General features: G+C 42.7%; 1 protein-coding gene across 4 annotated transcripts in view; it reads left to right on the forward strand.

The window, feature by feature from the left end:
• The first annotated feature begins 4636 nt into the window (after positions 1-4636).
• Positions 4637-18639, forward strand: part of LOC118896920 (myb/SANT-like DNA-binding domain-containing protein 3) — a 166893-nt gene continuing 152890 nt past the window's right edge. The window contains exons 1-2 of one of the 4 annotated variants that reach the window (XM_036855555.1): positions 4637-4725; positions 4812-5017. The gene's annotated coding sequence lies outside the window, so the exon portion shown is untranslated. Of the gene's footprint in view, positions 4726-4811; positions 5018-16723; positions 16862-16929; positions 17042-18639 lie in introns of those variants that run through there. The other 3 variants (XM_036855557.1, XM_036855552.1, XM_036855554.1) reach the window with 3 other exon arrangements.

Consider the following 18639-nt stretch of genomic DNA (forward strand, 5'->3'; position numbering starts at 1 on the left):
ACTTAACACAAAGCCTGTAATAGAATTAACTAAATTGTGAGTAGTGACATATACAGGAAAAGAAGTATTTCTCCAGAGGGAAGGAAGGATGTCTTGGAGGAAGTCTTTAGAGAGAGGGTGAGCTGAGAGCACTAATTAGTTGTATATGACCTCAGGGAAGTCACTTAATCTCTCTGGGGATGATTCCATTTTATACATTTTCTTATATGCTAAATGATAAAATTGAACTAGCTGAGCTCAGAGCATCATGCTGTTAAAGAACAAGATAATGATTAATATTTCTGAGTCATTCAGAAAAGGCTAATTTCTATTCTCTGTATTTAGTTTCATAAGGCAGAGAAATACGTAAAACATTTGTAATAATAAGTTATAATTGACATATTGAATACCTACTCTGTGCCAAGTAATAGGCACATATCCTAGGCAATATACTTTCTGTCTTATTTAACTTTCATTTTAATTAATTAGTAATTTTATAATTTGTATTGGATCAAGTAAAATGTTTTAAAATAACATATATATTTCATCATCATAATAATGTAGCATTATTTCAGACAATGGGAAAAAATAGAAAATCATAAAGAGAAAATCCTGTCACTCTGAAAGCAACTATTACCATTTTGGAACATATCTGTTGAATCTTTTATACACACACATTTGTTTTAGTTTGTTTTCTTTGGTTTTATAAAACTGAGATCAAATTCAATATATGCTTTGCATCGTGTTTCTATTTTTTAAAAACATGATTTTTCAATAACCAAGAGCATTCCATTTTGTAACTATAATAGATTAGATAGTCCCTTACTGTTGACCAGAGGAAAAGTTTTGACACCAATAATGTAAATTTTAGTTACTTGAAAAATCCCCAGGGGCAATGTCTCTAACAGGATCCCTGGGGGAAACAGATGGCACACTTTGAGAGAGTAATTTGAGGAGTGTTTAACACAAGATCTGTTTACGAAAGAGTGGGCAAGGATTAAAGAAGCCACAAGTAATAATGTAGTATGTGACCGCACTGCTGATGGCACCCATTGGCCTGAAGTGGCAAGAGGAGGGAGGAGGGGCAGTTAAGGAAACCTGGAAACCAAGAAAGGTCAGAGGAAACCCCTGCCTGACAGAAGCTTAGTAAGTACATGGTCGAGGGAGCAGCCAGTCTGCGGGGACCCCAAAGGAGGAGGCAAGGGGATAAAAGCCAAGACACCCCCTGGCTCTGAGCTCCTGCCTATACGCCCCACTCAGACTGTTCTCCCCAATCAGAAGCCATGGGGCCAGGGAGACTTTGGTGTGGCCCACACAGGTTGGCCCCCTTGGGTATAACGCATGGTAAAGAAAAGTGAAGAGTGCATCTGGATGAGCAAGTGGAATTCCAAACACATGCACTTTCTTGATTTAATCACGCTTTCTTGTCAGAATTTATCCTTGTAATGACCTGGTCTGGGAATCAGAGAAATTTTCTCTTGAGAAGTGAGGTTGAATCTGAGATCTAAAGGATGTGCAGGTGTTTAGAATGTGATGAGTTCAAAGAAGACATTCAAATGGCTAATATGTATCTGAAAAGGTGCTCAACATCACTAAACATCAGGGAAATGAAAATCAAAACCACAATGAGATATCACCTCACACATGTTAGGAAGGCTATAATCAAAAAGACAAGAGATATGGGGTGAGATGTGACAGGGTAAGAGAGTGTCATGGACATATATACACTACCAAATGTAAAATAGATAGCTAGTGGGAAGCAGCTGCATAGCACAGGGAGATCAGCTCGGTGCTTTGTGACCACCTAGAGGGGTGGGATAGGGAGGGTGGGAGGGAGACGCAAGAGGGAAGACATATGGGGATATATGTATACATATAGCTGATTCACTTTGTTATACAGCAGAAACTAACACAACATTGTAAAGAATTACACTCCAATAAAGATGTTTAAAAAAATAAAAATAAAAAAAAAAAATAAAAGGAAATTAAAATAAAATTGTCCAAATGATTCAGAGCAAAACAAGACTGCTATCAAAAAAGTTTTGTTATCATTTTTGCTCATGTATTAATTTTGTTGAATTGATGGTTTTACATTAGTTATACATATGCAATAAATATATCAAGCTTGTAAAGTCAAAAAAAAAAAAAAAAGACAAGAGATAATAAATGTTGGTATGGATGTGAGTGTAATATAAGCTGTTGGTGGGAATGTAAATTGGTATAGCCATTATGGAAAACAGTATGGAATTTCCTCAAAAAGTTAAAAATAGAAGTACCATATGATCCAGCAATCCCACTCCTTTGGTATATATCTGAAGGAAACAAAATCGGTACCTCAGAAAGATATATGTATACCCATGTTCATTGCAGCGTCATTCACAAGAGCAAAGATATGGAAACAACCTAAGTGTCATTGATGAATGAATGGATAAAGAAAATGTGGTCTATGTAGACAATGAAATAATATTCAGCTATGAAGCAGAAGAAAATTTTGTCATTTGTGACAACATGGATGAACCTGGAGGTCATTATGCTAAATGAAATAAGCCAGAGAAAGACAAATACTGTATAGTATCATTTATATGTAGAATATAAAAAAAAAAAAAAAAAAGCCAATTTCATAGAAACAGAGAACAGAATGGTGGTTTCCAGGGGTTGGGGTGAGGGGGAAATGAGGAGATATAGATCATAGAGCACAAACTTTTGGTTATAAGAAGATTAAGTTCTGAGAATGTAATGTGGAGCATGTTGACTATAGTTAATAATATGGTATTATATACTCGAAAATTGCTGAGAGAGTACACCTTAAGCATTCTTACCAGAAAAAATAGAGTTAATTGTGTGAGGTGATGGATGTTGTAATTATCTTGATCTTGGTAATCATTCCAATCATTTGATACAATGTATCAAATCATCTTATTGTACACTGTAAGTATATACAAATATATTTGTCAATTATTCCTTGATAATACTGGGAAAAATTTTTAACTAAAAAATAATGTTATAAGTAAGGAAAAGAACACTCTAAGCAGAGGGAATAGCATGTGCAAAGTCCCTGAGGTGAAAGCATATTCAAGGAACTAAACTAAAAGAAGGCCAGTGGGTTTAACAGAAACACAAAGGAGAGAACAGAGTCAAAGAGAGTAAAGATTTTGGCAGGGCCACATTGTAGGTCGCACTAAGGATTTTGGTTTTTATCCTTAAAACAAGGGTAAGCCAATGCTCAGAACCCAATGACAGATTAGATTTTGTGTCTCAAGCAAATCACTCTACTCTGGGGAGAATGGATTAGCAGGAAGGGAAAAATGAAAGGGATGTGGGTATACCAGTAATCCAGATGAGAGGTTGAACTAAGGTAGTGGGAGGACATGGTGAGACAGAGAAAAGTTTGAGAAATTTTAGGGTCATGAAACTGACAAGACATATATATGGGATATAACAGTGTAGAGGTGATGGCAGTGACAAGGAATGTACCAGATTACTTGCTTGTAAGACTGAATGGAAGAAAAGCGTTTTTGGAACTGGGAAATTACAAAATGATTAATAATAATTAATCAAAAAGTGAAAAAGGGCGGGGGGGGGGGAGGTGGAGGAGAAGGAGGAGAAGGGTTGGCTGTTTTTCAGTGAGTTAAGACTATATACTCCAGAAATAAAAGAAGATGGTTTAGAAACTGAACAATGAGAGCAGAAAACATTTCTAAAATTTAGCACATGTTAATTATTAGAGGAAGGTGGAAGGCATAGAAAGGAAGACTTGGGAGGGAGGGATCTTTATTTTATTCCACTCTCCGCTCCGCCCCGCCCCCCCATACACTTTTTCTTTCTTTAAACATTGAGAGCTTCCTGAGGGAGGGCCCACACTTTCCCAAGTATTATGAACACTGGGTCTATCATTACCTAGTTCCTTTGAACCACAGTGATAATCCTAGGGGTGAGCATGAGGTTTAATCGTCTGCCTTCTACAGACCCATCCCTAGCTACTTGCTCCTCTTTTGAGTGCGCCCTTTCCTCATCTTATATTATGGTGGAGTGTTCTAACCCCGCTACAGTGTAAGCAGGGCTGACAGAACCTTGACATAAGGGCGCATGGGGTAAGTACAAATGTCTGGGAGAACAGACGAGCACGGAATGACAAGTCTAGAGACAACCTGGGGGCCATTTCCCAGGTGGGTGCAGACCTGAACCCTGACCTGGGCCGTCTTTTCCTCCTACAGTATTAGGAATTCTCCTGTGTGGATGTTGGAGTGTGGGGGTGAGGTTCAAGGAACCCCGCTCTCGCAGTTTCTCTAGTATCTATCAAGTGGGGGAGCCCCGGGGGGACAGTCTTCATGCCAAGCGGGTACCCGCACACAGTAGCCACTAACACATATTTCTGGAATAAATGGATGGGTAGATGAAATACTTGTGCAATGGAAACTTCTTGTGGCTCCTCCCCGGCGAGAAGTGTAATCCATATAATCCCCGCCATCATTCGCAAATCCAAAACTCGCGTCACTCTGCGCATTCCACGCAGGCCCCGCCCACCGCCGGGCGCGGCCCCGCTCGGCGCGCTCCCTCGGCTCGGCTCCGCTCGACAGCACTCGGGGACACGCGGGGCCGTAGTCAAGTTCCGGGCCACAGTGCGCTTGCGCAGAAGGTGCTACGGGCTAGTGGAGGGGAGGAGCCTGCGGAGCTCAGGCGGCGGTGATAAGGGAAACACGGAAAGGATCGGAATGGCAGTCAACTCTGGCTAAGTGGGGCAGCTTAGTGAGTGTTTGAAGGGTACGCAGAGAACCTGTTGGGGACTGACCTGAGTTTACACTTTTGCTGATTTTGCCTTTTTTTCAATTAAGCTTGGTGGTCAAGAGCTGGTGCTTTGCAGGTCGCAGTCTGTTGTGACACCGCGTGCCCCTGTGTGGCTTTGGGCAAGTTACCTGCCCGAGCTTCAGGGTCTACTTCTGTGAAATGGAGCTCACGGGACTTTTGTGAAGATGACATTAGACAGTGTGTGTAAAGTGCTTAGCACAGTGCCTGGCACAAAGAAAATGCCCAATAAGTGGTAAGTGCCATTACTATCATGAACGTTAATAGCATAAGAATCATCATGGTTTTTTTGTGTGCCAGGATCTTTTGTATGCAGCTGTTATGCTGGTAGTCTTTGGGAAATATCAGAGAACATGAGCAGTAACAGGAAATTAAAGACTGGAAAATGTGCTGATTTTAGAAATGAGAAAAAAGTAGATCTTGAAAAATGGACTCTGGTAATCTTGACTTTTACTGAGCACCAATCAAACCCAGGATGGATCATATCAAAGGTAGTTTATGAGGGGAATTCCCGGGCGGTCCAGTGCTTAGGATGCCACGCTTTCACTGCAGAGGACGCAGGTTCGATTCCTGGTTGGGAAAATAAGATCCCCGCAAGACACGCGGCCAAAAACAAACAAAAAAAGGTAGTTTGAGAGCCTTTAGAAAAGGAACTAGTATGCACTATGAAGCATTCTAAACTGTCTAAGAACAAATAAAGCAATCCAGCTTAACCTTTTTGAATGGATAGTAAACTGATAGCTCAGTGGAAAAACTTTTTGTCTTTTCTGGACCTAAGTCATTTGAACAAAGGTCTCAGCCTGAGATACTGTCCCATTGTAAGCGCCTTTCTTGTCAGCGAGTCTCTTTCCATTTCTGATATAAATCTTACAAAAATAATTCTTTTGGCTACATAGGTAATATGTGAATACCTTTACGTTGTAAAAAGTTCAAAAACTAAAAATGAAGGGAAATTCCCCCAACATCCCCTCCCAATTCTATTCCCAACTCCACTCATCAGTTTACTGTGCATTTTGTTCAGATACTTAAAAATCTAGCCGTACCCTGACTTGTAGCAGTTAGGACTTTATTCTGCCAACTGAATACCCAACAAAAGGAAGCAGTTTATTAGTCTCATTCGAAAGGAAGCCCAGGGGTAGGAGCTCAGAGCCAGCAGGCTTTCTGTCTTGGTTTCACCATCCACAGGTTTGTCCTCATGGTCACAAGGTGATTGCTGCTTCTCTAAAGGTGAGTCCACATATTAGCAGGAAAGGACAAAAGCCATCCTGTGAAGTTTTATATTTTAATTCAAGAAAGGAAGCCTACCAGAACATCTGCTTACAAGTCACTGGCCATACTGTATCACATGACCCCTCTATCAACATGGGAGTCTAGGGAAGTAATTTACTTTTCAAGTATCTAAACTATAGAATGGCACAGTAAAAGCGAGTTGTGAATATCTTTTGGGTAACTGAATTTTCAGTGTCTGCCACAGAAATATAGAGTTTCCATAAATGAACTCACACTATATATGTTTTGCAACTTGCTAGTTTTCCTTGGCGATATGAATGAATTAGAACTTTCCATGGTGGCCTGTGTGAAACTTCCTTGGTTGCTTTAGCTGCCGCATAATACCCTCGTTTCATTATTCTAAGGCACACTTTTTCATTCACATGTTATTATCTCTAAAATTAGTATGCATCTTACAATTGCTGTCAGCTAGGCAGCAGTAGTGATGTAATTGTCATTGCCTGCTGGAGATGCTTCAAAACTTGCAGAATGGATGTTAGCAGCCTGGAATATTGATGATCCTGAGTCTAAACATGATTCAGATGGTTCAGACTCTGAGAAGAAGAAGATTTATATATGCTTTAATCAATTTATTTGATTAATACTTTCATTTTAATGTATGCATGTGGATGATATGGAGTTAAAAATCCATGTCTTAGGGGCCTTCCCTGGTGGCGCAGTGGTTACGAATCCGCCTGCCAACGCAGGGGACACGGGTTCGAGCCCTGGTCCAGGAAGATCCCACATGCCGCGGAGCGGCTGGGCCCGTGCGCCACAACTACTGAGACTGCGCTCTAGAGCCCGCGAGCCACAACTACTGAAGCCCGCGCACCCTAGAGCCCGTGCTCCACAATAGGAGAGGCCACCACGATGAGAGGCCTGTGCACTGTAACAAAGAGTGGCCCCCGCTCACCGCAACTGGAGAAAGCCAGTGCGCAGCAATGAAGATCCAACACAGCCAAAAATAAAATAAAAATAAAAAATAAAAAAAAAAAAAATTTAAAAAAAAAAAAAAAAATCCATGTCTTAAGTTTCATGTGGCCTTCTGAATAAGTATAAAATAAAAATTATAAATGATAAGAAAGCTTTATTTGTTTATTTTTTAAAATTTATTTATTTATTTTTGGCTGCATTGGGTCTTCGTTGCTGCGGGCGGGCTTTCTCTAGTTGCGGCGAGCGGGAGCTACTCTTCGTTGCAGTGCGCGGGCTTCTCATTACGGTGGCTACTCTTTAATGCGGAGCACGGGCTCTAGGCGTGCGGTCTTCAGTAGTTGTGGCATTTGGGCTCAGTAGTTGTGGCTCGCGGGCTCTAGAGAGCAGGCTCAGTAGTTGTGGCGCACGGGCTTAGTTGCTATGCGGCGTGTGGGATCTTCCAGGACCAGGGCTTGAACCTGTGTCCCCTGCATTGGCAGGTGGATTCTTAACCACTGTGCCACCAGGGAAGTCCCTGTGTCATAGTTTTATTAGGAGCATTTTTTTTTTCAATGATACATAAAATAATGATGTCTATAATTGATGACGTCTTGAAGTCAATGAAATATGATGTACTACACTATGGCTATTCCATAGTTTAATCATTTTCTTATCAATAGGTGTTAAGTTTTCACTTTTTTTTTCCAATAATGCTTCAGTAAACCCCTTTTCATGCCTTTTTTTCCATATGTGCAAATAGTATTTCTCAAGATTCCTAGAATTTCATATTTAAAAGTTCTAATAGCTACTGTCCTCCCCCAAATCCATAACTCCAGTCTAATACTGGGAAAAGCTGAGGAACATCCTATAAGATACCTGACTGATACTCCTCAAAATTGTCAAGGTCACAGTGAACTAAAGATAGTACAGCGTTGCTATATACCTCCACACTCTGTTTCTCCTATTGTTAGCATCTCACTTAAGTATGGAACCTTTGTCACAATTAATGAACCAATACTGATACATTATTATTAACTAAAGCTTATACTGTATTCAGATTTCTTTAGTTTTTGCCTAATGTCCTTTTTCTGTTGCAGGGTCCCATCCACAATAGCACATTATTATTTTTAGTCATCATGTCCCCTTATGATCCTCTTGGCTGCAGAAGTTTCCAGACTTTCCTTGTTTTTGATGTCCTTGTCATTTTAAGGAGTACTAGTTAGGTATTCTGTCCCCCAGTTGGGATTTACCTGGTGTTTTTCTCATCATTAGACTGGAGTTTTGGGTTTGGGGGAGGAAAACCACAGAAGTAAAATGCCCTTCTTATCACCTCATTTCAAGCCTATCAACATGACTTATCACTATTGATATTAATCTTGATCAGCTGGCTGAGGTAGTGTTTGTTTGGTTTATCCACTATAAAGTTACTCTTTTCTCCCTTTACATACTGTACTCATTGGAAGAGTCACTGTGCACAGGCCACACTTAAGGAATGGGGAGTTATGCTGGAATTCTTTGGCGTGGCAGATTTATCTATTCTCCCTCATTTACTTATTTATTCAATCATATATGTATGGACTTATGATATTTATTTTATACTTTGGGTTCTAATTCAATACTACTTTATTTGTATTATTGCTCAAATTGTTACAACTATGGCCAATGGTGCTTTTTCAATTGGCTCCTGTGTCTCTTTGACACATCCCCATAACTGTGTGTGAATGTGTATGTGTGTGTGTGTATGTAGTTTAGCTCTTCTTTATCTTCTGGCACTACAAAATTCTCCAGACTCATCTTGTATATTTCCTACCCTATTAATAGAACCAACCATTTCTCCAAGGAACCCTGGTTCCTTTTATTGGAGAATGGTATTAGAATCTAAGATCTGGGCACTCTGAGTGTAGAATTCAATTTTTACATAGTTAAATGTATCAATAGTGCCTTGTATAGCTTTGCTTTTTGTATCTTATATAGGAAAGTATCTTTTTTGATAAAACAAACAAGATCTGTATATTATTATTATTTTTTAAAATTTATTTTTGGCTGCGTTGGCTCTTCATTGCTGCATTCGGGCTTTCTCTAGTTGCAGTGAGTGGGGGCTACTCTTCATTGCGGTGTGCGGGCTTCTTATTGCGGTGGCTTCTCTTGTTGCCAAGCACGGGCTCTTGGCACGCGGGCTCTAGAGCACAGGCTCAGTAGTTGTGGCGCACGGGCTTAGTTGCTCCGTGGCATGTGGGATCTTCCAGGACCAGGGCTTGAACCCATGTCCCCTGCATTGGCAGGCGGATTCTCAACCACTGCGCCACCAGGGAAGCCCTCTGTATATTATTTTAATACTTGTACAATATTCTTTTACATGTAGCTTTAAAATTCATCTGGAATTTTTTAAATATGATGTAGAGTAGAAATGTTATTTCTTTGTAAATGGATAGCTAAGTATCTCAACCCCATTTGTGGACTAATCAATCCTTTCCATATAGTTTATACATATGATATTCCCACATGTCCAAGAATATGTCTGGGCTTTATTTTAGTCCTTGGATTTAGTTATCTATTCCTGTATAGCAACATGGAGGTTTAATTTATATGAGTTTATAGAATATTTTGTTATCTGGTAAGACAAGTCCCATCTCTGATCAAAAAAGTAAAATAAAACTTTCTTCACTATTCTTGAACATTTTCTCTTGCAGATGAATTTTAGAATCAACTTGTCAAATTCCAGGAAAAATGCTTTGGGGATTTTAATTGGTATGCACTGGACCCTCCTTTCTTATCTGGCTACAGAAGTGGTTCTCAAACCACTGGCTCTAAGAATTAACTCTAAGAACTAAGAAGAAATGTGAGAGCATAGAGCCTGTAGAGAGAAACCAGGACTTTTTTAACAGCAGGATTTTGACTCTGCTATTTTTTGACTCAAGGACATTTTGAACACAAGTTTAAGAACATAAGAATATCAGTCGGAATTATACAATCATTCACAAATTTTTGTTGAGAATATATTTTCTGGAGTCAATTCTATCACACTCATTTAATTCCTTGGCCAGCGAGCACAGTTAAATGATTTCCAAATTTTTACATTTCGATTTTACTGAAATTATAATTAATAGAATTAACAGGATCAATTCTTTTCTATGAAAATTTTCTATTTTAAATTTAATTGATTAGCTTTTCTGCCATTTTGAGTGCAAGTTTGTGAATAGTGTATCTAGCAAGTCCTGTTTTCCCAAGTCGAGGTTAGCAGATCTGACATTTGCCATGTGCAGTTTTAGCCTTTGTCAATTTTATTTTGTATTAATTATTTCTGCCAGAAATACTGATTATGAATTGGACAACATAGTGACATCTTTAGTTAATTATTGATTAACTTATGAGAATGTTGTAAGCAAATCCTTTCAGATACTCCAGAAGAATAATATTTCCGTGTCATTTTTCATTGACCTATTGCTTTTTTAGCTTTGCCCATAGTAATACTAACTACTCATACTCACAGTAGAGTTAAGAGCAAGCTAACTCTTTGTTGGATCAAAATGTCCTTGGTGAGAATATGCCCAGGACTAAAATGTTGACCAGGTCTAAAACTGTGGAGTCAAAATGGCTGCATAAAATAGAACAAAAGAAAAATAAGCAAACAAACACATCATACACTGCTTTGTCAGTCCTATGAGGTACCATAGTTTATTGAAGCATTCCCTATTGATGGACTTTTAGGTTGCTTCCAGTGATTTTTCCCTTCTCTCCCTGCCCCTCCTTCTGTTTTTTTTTTTTTTTTTTTGATTTTTGGCCGCACCGCGGGGCATGTGGGATCATAGTTCCCCGAACCCCAACCCCCTGCAGTGGAAGCGCAGTCTTAACCACTGGACCACTGGGGAAGTCCCCTCCCTCCCTCCCTCCTTTCTTTCTTTCTTTCCTTCCCTCCCCCCTCCCTTTCCCTCCCTCTTCCTCTCCATCTCTCTTCCTTTGTCTCCTCTCTATACCTTCCTTTATTTTCCATTATCAAAGCTGCAATAAACATGCCTCTTTGTAATCACAGGCAAATGTTTTTCTAGGAGAGGACCTAGAAGTGGAATTGCTGAGTTAGAAATTTGATAGTGAAAAACAGAGAGTAGTAGCAACTAATATTGAAGCTACAATTAGGGATCTAAACCAAACTCTTCATTTTTCAGACACTAAACCTCTTCCCCAAGATTTCACAGCCTATTAGTGGCAGAGTAGGTCTAGAAATGTAGAACAGGGTCTTCCCTCGTGGTCCAGTGGTAAAGAATACACCTTACAATGCAGGGGACATGGGTTCGATCCCTGGTCAGGGAATTAAGATCCCACATGCTACGGGGCAACTAAGCCCGTGCGCCACAACTACTGAGCCCATGTGCCTCAACTAGAGAGCCTGCATGCTGCAAACTACAGAGCCCACGTGCTCTGGAACCCACGTGCTGCAACTACAGAGCCCATGTACCCTGGAGCTTGCACGCCACAACTAGAGAAGAGAAAACCTGCCCGCCACAACTAGAGAGAAGCCTGCGTGCTGCCACGAAAGAGCCTGCATGGCACAACTAAGACCCAACACAGCCAAAAAATAAATAAATGAATAATAAATAAATCTTAAAAAAAAAAAGAAATGTAGAACAGTTTCAAGCAGCTCTATGAAAAGTAACACAGGCTTGTAGCAGTGTCTTCAGACATTTAAAAGGGGTTAGACCTCATGCAACTGTGGCAGCTGGTGGAACAGTCTATGTAGGCTGCTGTTGCCTCGAGTTTAGTGTTGAGCCTGAAGTCACTGTAGGTCAGCCAGACTGGCAGTTGGGAAGGAAAGCTGGATGTGGACAAGATCAAGGACAAACTAGAACCTTCCAGGGCAAATTTGGGCCCACAAAGAACACTGGGACCCTCGAGGACAAACTAGAACCTGCCTCTTGCCCCAGCTGACATCTTGACTGTGACCTTGTAAGAGACCCCAAGGCAGAACTGTTTAGATAAGCTTCGTGACCCACAGAAACTGTGAGACAATACATGTTCATTGGTTTAAGCCTCTCAATTCTGGTAACTTGTTACACCACAGTGAGTAACTAATAAACCTAGATACTGATAGCATGTTCACCAAAACCACCTCAACATCAAATTGCTGTGGCACCAGCAGTTCCAGTGGCCAGTAGCTTGCAAATCCAGCCACTTTAAAATAGACAAGGTGGGTCTCATGGAAAGGTAGAGTATAGGCATTTGAAATCCATGAGTTCTGGAATTTTCATGCAGCCTGTATTTCATTCTGGCCCTGATAGCCCATCACTTTCTGACCTGGCACTCTTCTAGGTTGCTCCATCAGCAGTAGCTTTTGGTCTCCTAACGACTCCACCTGTATGCTCTTGTTCAGCACTCCCAGCTCCTCACCCCTCATTCCTTCCCTGGACAGCTGGATCCTGTAAGTTGAGACATTTTTGTTTTTCTCCATGCTCATGTCTTACAAAAGATATTTGGATCTATCTAGCCATCTGAAGAATAGTCTGCCCTTCTCCAATTTAGGGAAGGGGATGTTCAGATAAAAAATCAACTCTATGTACTTAGTGGAAAGCATCACTGCCAGCCTCTGAAGCTTCCTGAAAACTATTCTCCTACTTGTCTGGTGTTTGATGTTATGTTTGAAGAGAAATGTGCAAAGAGACAGATTGTCTAGCAGCCACAGACTGCCTAACAGGATAGCTGTATCTTGGTGGGGTCACCATAGATTAAGGGCTATCCAGTCTTCTATTATGTGATAATAACATTTATATAGGAACTACTAAAGTGATTTATATATGTTACTCATTTAATCCTCTCAACAATTCTGTGATGTAGGTATTCTGCTTTATAAGATCACTCACCATCTTACGGTGACTAAGATTTTTCAGGAAAGTCTCAATTTCAAAAGTCTTGGTCTGTTGTCATTAGCTATCAAAATGCTTCAGAAGTTCTGAGATTTCAGTATTTGAACTATACCTCAGACTGTCTCTACCGTTAGAGAGTGGATTGCAAATAATTTTTTTTTTTTTTTTGGCCACACCACACGGCATGAGGGAGCTTAGTTCCTGGACCAGGGATGGAACCCATGCCCGCTGTAGTGGAAGAGTGGAATCTTAACCACTGGACCGCCAGGGAAGTCCCTGCAAATACTTTTTATACTATTTATTCTGACATTTGGTTCAGAAAGTATGGTCATATTAATAGAATGATTTCAGTGCATCTATCCACCCATGCCAGCTTCTGGTGAATACCCCTACTCCCAATCTCTGCTGTGTGGGGTGGTTATTTTTGTACCAGATGATACCTCCCTTCCATCTCATAACAGCTGATTGAGTTAAAGCAGACTTCTAGTCCAAAAGCAATCAATTCACAGGCTGCCAACTTGCATCCTATCTTGAAATGATGAGCTGGGCCAATCACATTTTTTTGTGTAGGTCAATATGAACCAACAGACGAGCAGGAGGTTTCTACCCTAGGCTGGGGAGTCCATGATGGCCAAGTGCAGGTGAGTAAGCAGAGGGAGCAGGCTGAGAGGTAGGGAAGAAGGAGCATATATCCAGAGAGAGACAAAGATGTAACAAGACAAAGAGGGAGACAGAGAGACAAAGGAAGTCAGAGGCGGAGACATAGAAAGACACACTGACCTCAAATGAGAGAGAGAAAAATTGGTTCCTAGTGGCTCTTAGGTTTCTGTGAGGTCCTATGTAACTTGGGTTGTTCCTGTATTTCAAATTCACCTAAAATTCAATAAACACCTTTCCCTTTAGCGAGTTTGAATGAATCTCTTCCTTGCCACTAAGAAAGCCTGATTAAAGTTGTCTCTAATGTCCATACTTAATTCAATTTTAGGGATACTGGATCTGAGCAGTCAAAATGGTTGGATAAACTAAACCTCAATGTATTAGGAGAACTGTACTTTCTTAAAACTGTGGAGTATTCAGGTTGGATGATCAGTGCATTTTCCCTCCCTTAAGAAAACTTACGTAGAAACCAACTCCTATGTCAAGTCTGCTTGGTGAGACTGGATCTGAGCAAAGGAGAAACTGTTTTTCAGAGTTATTCTCAACAAGCTATCAGAGTGCAATGCATCACTCACCTCCATCACTGGAATGGCCCTCCTGCTCTTGAGGAAGGGACAAGTCACACAGATGGGTTCTCTTGAAAGGCTTCCTTTTATTAGACTCTGTGTAGGCTCCACCCTTCTATTGACTCTTTCTACAGAGAAGTTATAGCAACTTTATTATTAATAATAAATAATAGATAACATTTATTGAGTGTTTTCTATGTAACTTGCACAGTACTAAGCCTTTTATAAATACCTTACTGAATCCTCAAACAACCCTGTTAAGTAGGTATTGTTACATCACTTTACAGATAAGACTCAGGAGGGTTAAGAAGCTTGTCCAAGGGCAGGGAACAAGGAGGGAAATAAGGGAACAAGGAGACAGCTGGGAGGGCAGTGACCACATTACACACATTACAAGATGCCCTTGTCACATTAGTTTTGGAGATAGTTTACTCTCTTGATTTGAGGAGGAGACACATGATTAGATAGGAGTTTCTGTTCCCTTAGCAGCATTTCTGCATGTGGCTCATGTCAATCATCATTATTTAAAATATTATTATTTTAAACAATAATAACAATGCTGAAAACATGCAGTAATAATAATGGTACTGATCATGTATTAAAGTCAAGACTAGAAGCTTTCATCACCCTGCCAGGTAAGTATCATTATTCTCACCTTAGAAATGAAAAACCTGAGATTCTAAGTGGTTAACTTAGTTCACAAAGTATAAGCAGTAAAGTCAGGATTCAGGCCCCTGTCTGTCTGTTAAATTCATTGCTTTCTTTTCCCTTACTGTACCACCTGTCAATCAGATTTCCAATCTGAATTGACTGTTTTCACATTCCAATCGTTTTCCCTTGGCTGTATCCTCATTTTAGAAGGAAATCTTCATAGACGTCTAACGTGGCACTAGGGTGGAAAACTCGAAGTGGAAATGGTGTACTGCCTTGGGTTCCAGTGAGGTGAGTGTCATAAAGTTTGTTTGCCAATAGTAACTCTCTCGGGATGGTCTCAGTTTCCAAGTTCTCTGGACAATTTCAAAGCTTCTTGGACACCAGACAAATTTGTTAAAATAATGAACAAGGAGCAGTATAAGTCTAAGTTATAGTAAGGGTCTTTATTTTTATTGGTGCTTCTGACCCCTAGAAGTGTTTGGGTGTTTCTTTGTAGTCAAAAGACCTGGCTCAGCCTCTCAGCCTCTCAGCCAAGTGGGGCTGTGGGTCATGGGAGCTGGGAGGGTGGCAGTAGCCTCACATATAGTCAAGAAATTTTTAAAAAATGAAAAAATAGCGAGTGTTGGTGAGGTGGTGGAGAATTTGGAACCCTCATACATTGCTGGTGGGAATGTAAAATCATTCACTTAGCCACTATGGAAAATCTTTTTGGCAGTTCCTCAAAAAGTTAAACATAGAATTACCATATGACCCAGCAAGCCCGCTCCTAGGTATATACTCCAAAGAACTGAAAACAGATATACAGACAAATACGTTTACAGGCATGTTCAGAGCAGCACTATTCACAGTAGTCAAAGGGTGGAAATAACACAAATATCCATCAATGGATACATGTACAAACGCACTGTGGTATACATACAATTATTTAGCCATGAAAAGGAATGAAGTACTGATACATGCTACAATCTGGATGAACCTTGAAAACATCATGCTAAGTGAAAGAAGCCAGACACAAAAGACTACATATTGTATGATTCCATTGATATGAAATGTCTAGAATAGCCAAATCCAGAGAGACAGAAAATAAATTAGTGGTTACCCCTGGTTGGGGAGAGGGAGGGATAGAGGGTGACTGCTTAATGGGTAGGGGGTTTCCTTTTGGGGTGATAAATGTTTCAGAATTAGATAGAGATAGTGTGGTTGCTTAACATTGTGAATGTAATAAACGCCACTGGGTTGTTGACTTTAAAGTGGCTATTTTTATGTTATCTGAATTTCACGTCGATTATAACAAGAGAAAGTTCAGCAGCCCTCTGTGCCCTTCTGAGCTTGGAATCTTCCCAATGGATACAGGGCAAAAGAAACACCTAGCCCTCATCCTTGTGGCGGCACGATGAAAGGTGCCTTGTCCTAGAGTTGCATCTGTCGTGCATTCATTCATCCGCGCACAAATTTCCACTTACTCATCGCACAGTGTCTGAACCAGGTCCTGGGCTGCAGAGGGTACAGTCTCTGCAGCCTAGGGGGAGACATCCCGCAAATTAAAAAACAAAACAAAACAAAACACAACTCCGTGATGAACCCAGCCAAGGAGGGTTGTCTACTCAAGTAGCAGGGTGTCCCGAAAGAAAAGGGGCCTTTCTCAGACAGGGGGTTTGGACTGGGCTAATTCGCGTCCATGGCCGCCAAATACCTTGCGACAAATAACATTCTTTTGTTGTTCATGGAAATGAAACAGTTTTTCAAGTCCTTCAGGAGCTCGTCCGCAAAGGTGGGAAGAGGGAACTCAATCAGCACAAGAATGTCAGCCAGGAGGGCGAGGGGTGGGTAGGCGGGGGACCCCCTGCGCCCCGCCCCGAACCTCGGGGGAGGCCCGCGACCAGGGGTGGGGGAGGTGGGGACTGCGCGGGGCCGCGCTCCCGCCCTCCTCGGCGCCTGCGGACCCGCAGGCGGCGGGCGGCCCGCGAGGGGGCGGCGGCTCCCGGGCTTTGTGGCCGCTGCGCGCGCGGTGGGGCCTGACCGGCCGGGGGCGCGCCGCCGCCGCCCGGCGCTCCGGAGCCCGCGGCCCTCCCGGCCGCCCAGCCTGCGAGAGGAGCCGAGGCCGCCCGCGCTCGCATCTCGCCGGCCCCTCCCCCGATCGCCGTGGCCGCTGCGCCGCCGCTGCAGGTAGGAGGCTGGCCCGCCGGGCGGGCCGCAGCGAGGCGGGGGCGCGGGCGAGGGTCAGGCGGGAGGCGCGGGCCAGACGTGCGGGGGCCGCGCGGCCGGCAGGGCGGGCTTCCGGCCCAGGCGCCACGACCCCTGCCCCGCAGGCCCGGCTGCCACCTCCGCGCGCCGCGATGGGACTCGGTGAGTGGGGCCGGCCTGCGGCGTACAAAGCCCCAGGGCGCGGACCTCGGGGAGATTCAGTGTCGCACCCGGGGTCGGGGGACTCTGGACTCCGGGAGTGGAGGAGCCGCTTGGGAGGAATCCGGATGACTCGCAGTGCCGGGGTCTTCCTATCCCGGGGTCCCCACTGTACGCCGGGCACTGTGCTCGCGCTTTTCCATACTCGTCTCCTTTAAGACCCCTTGTGTCCCTTACAGGGGTGTAATGGGAGGGGTCCCTCACTCAGAGGCTGAGGGCTGAACATCACATCGGTGCCCGCCTGACCTTGGGAAATCTCCTTTGCTCCGAGCCTTGGCTCCTGCTTCTGTAAATGGGGGTGAGATGGGGGGAGGGATGGTGGCAGGGGAGTGCGTGGTGTAATGCCTACCCTCAGGTGCTATTGTGAGAGATAATGTACGTAAATGATCATAGCTAAATATTGAGCACTTTCTATATACCAGGCCCTAGGTACCAAACAGTTGGCATGAGTTATCTAATTAAGTCATCACACTGGCTCTGTGATGTAGCTACTGTAAATTGCACGAGTAATTTTTATTTAGGAGTAGGAAATAGAGAAAATTTAGTCTCCCTATTCTGATTCAGGAGATTGGGTGATTCTTAGGTATGGTAACATTTAAGATCACAGATGTTCCTGCAGTGTCAGGAGAGTGGTTATAGGATATATTTGTTACGCATTTAAAACCGGGAGGTAGGATAATATCAGGGCCAGGGGTGTGCATTTTAGTATGTCAGATAAGTCAATTGTGTTACCAAGGAAATTGTTGAATATTAATTCAAAAACATAGTTCCTGAGTTAGGACTGAGGACTGCTAGGGGAGTTTGGGGCCAGAGAGACAGGGGTGGACGGGGATGAGAAGGGAGGATTCTGAAGCTCTGGAAGAGGATATGGAGGAAGGGACCAGCGTCTACCACCCCAGCAGTTTTCTGGACCAGGATTCCATCCTGCCCTTAGAGACCACGCATCCTGTCTGGGAGGAGAGAGGGGGGAGGGATCCTGGGGTGAGATCGGTGGATTGTCTCTTCTTATTCCCAGGACACCCCAAAAGTATTCAGATGGGTTGAGCGCCAGGTGACGGGGCCTCGTAAAATGTAATGGTCGCTTCTCATGATTCTTGAAATTCTTTTACTATGTTTGAGGCAATTGGGATGCTCAACAACCCTGAAGATTGGTAAGATGCTTAAAATATCAGTACAAAGGCTGAACTGATGTAATGGAGTGTGTTTGAATACAGTTCCCTTGGTTAGAGAAGCAATGGGCCTGAGGAGATTATTTTGGGGTTCAGTTTGAAATGGGGAGAACTGGAAGGCTTTGGACCCTGAAGAAGGAAGAGAAAGGCAGGAAGGCCCAGGCATTGCACCCAGGGGCAGGGGGTAGAAGGAGAGCTGAGGACCCACAACACCATCTGAAGAACACCCACCCGGCCCACTAGTGCTCGGCTACCCAGAAGGCACCCCTTCCTCTCCCGACTGTGACCGTGTCTTACTTGAGTGTTGTTTAAGGTCGGGGCTGAACTCAGGCTGACTTTTCTCCTGAGGGAGCAGGAAAGGCTTCTTAGAGA

Source organism: Balaenoptera musculus, chromosome 6 (assembly GCF_009873245.2).
Source record: "Balaenoptera musculus isolate JJ_BM4_2016_0621 chromosome 6, mBalMus1.pri.v3, whole genome shotgun sequence".
NCBI lineage: Eukaryota > Metazoa > Chordata > Mammalia > Artiodactyla > Balaenopteridae > Balaenoptera > Balaenoptera musculus.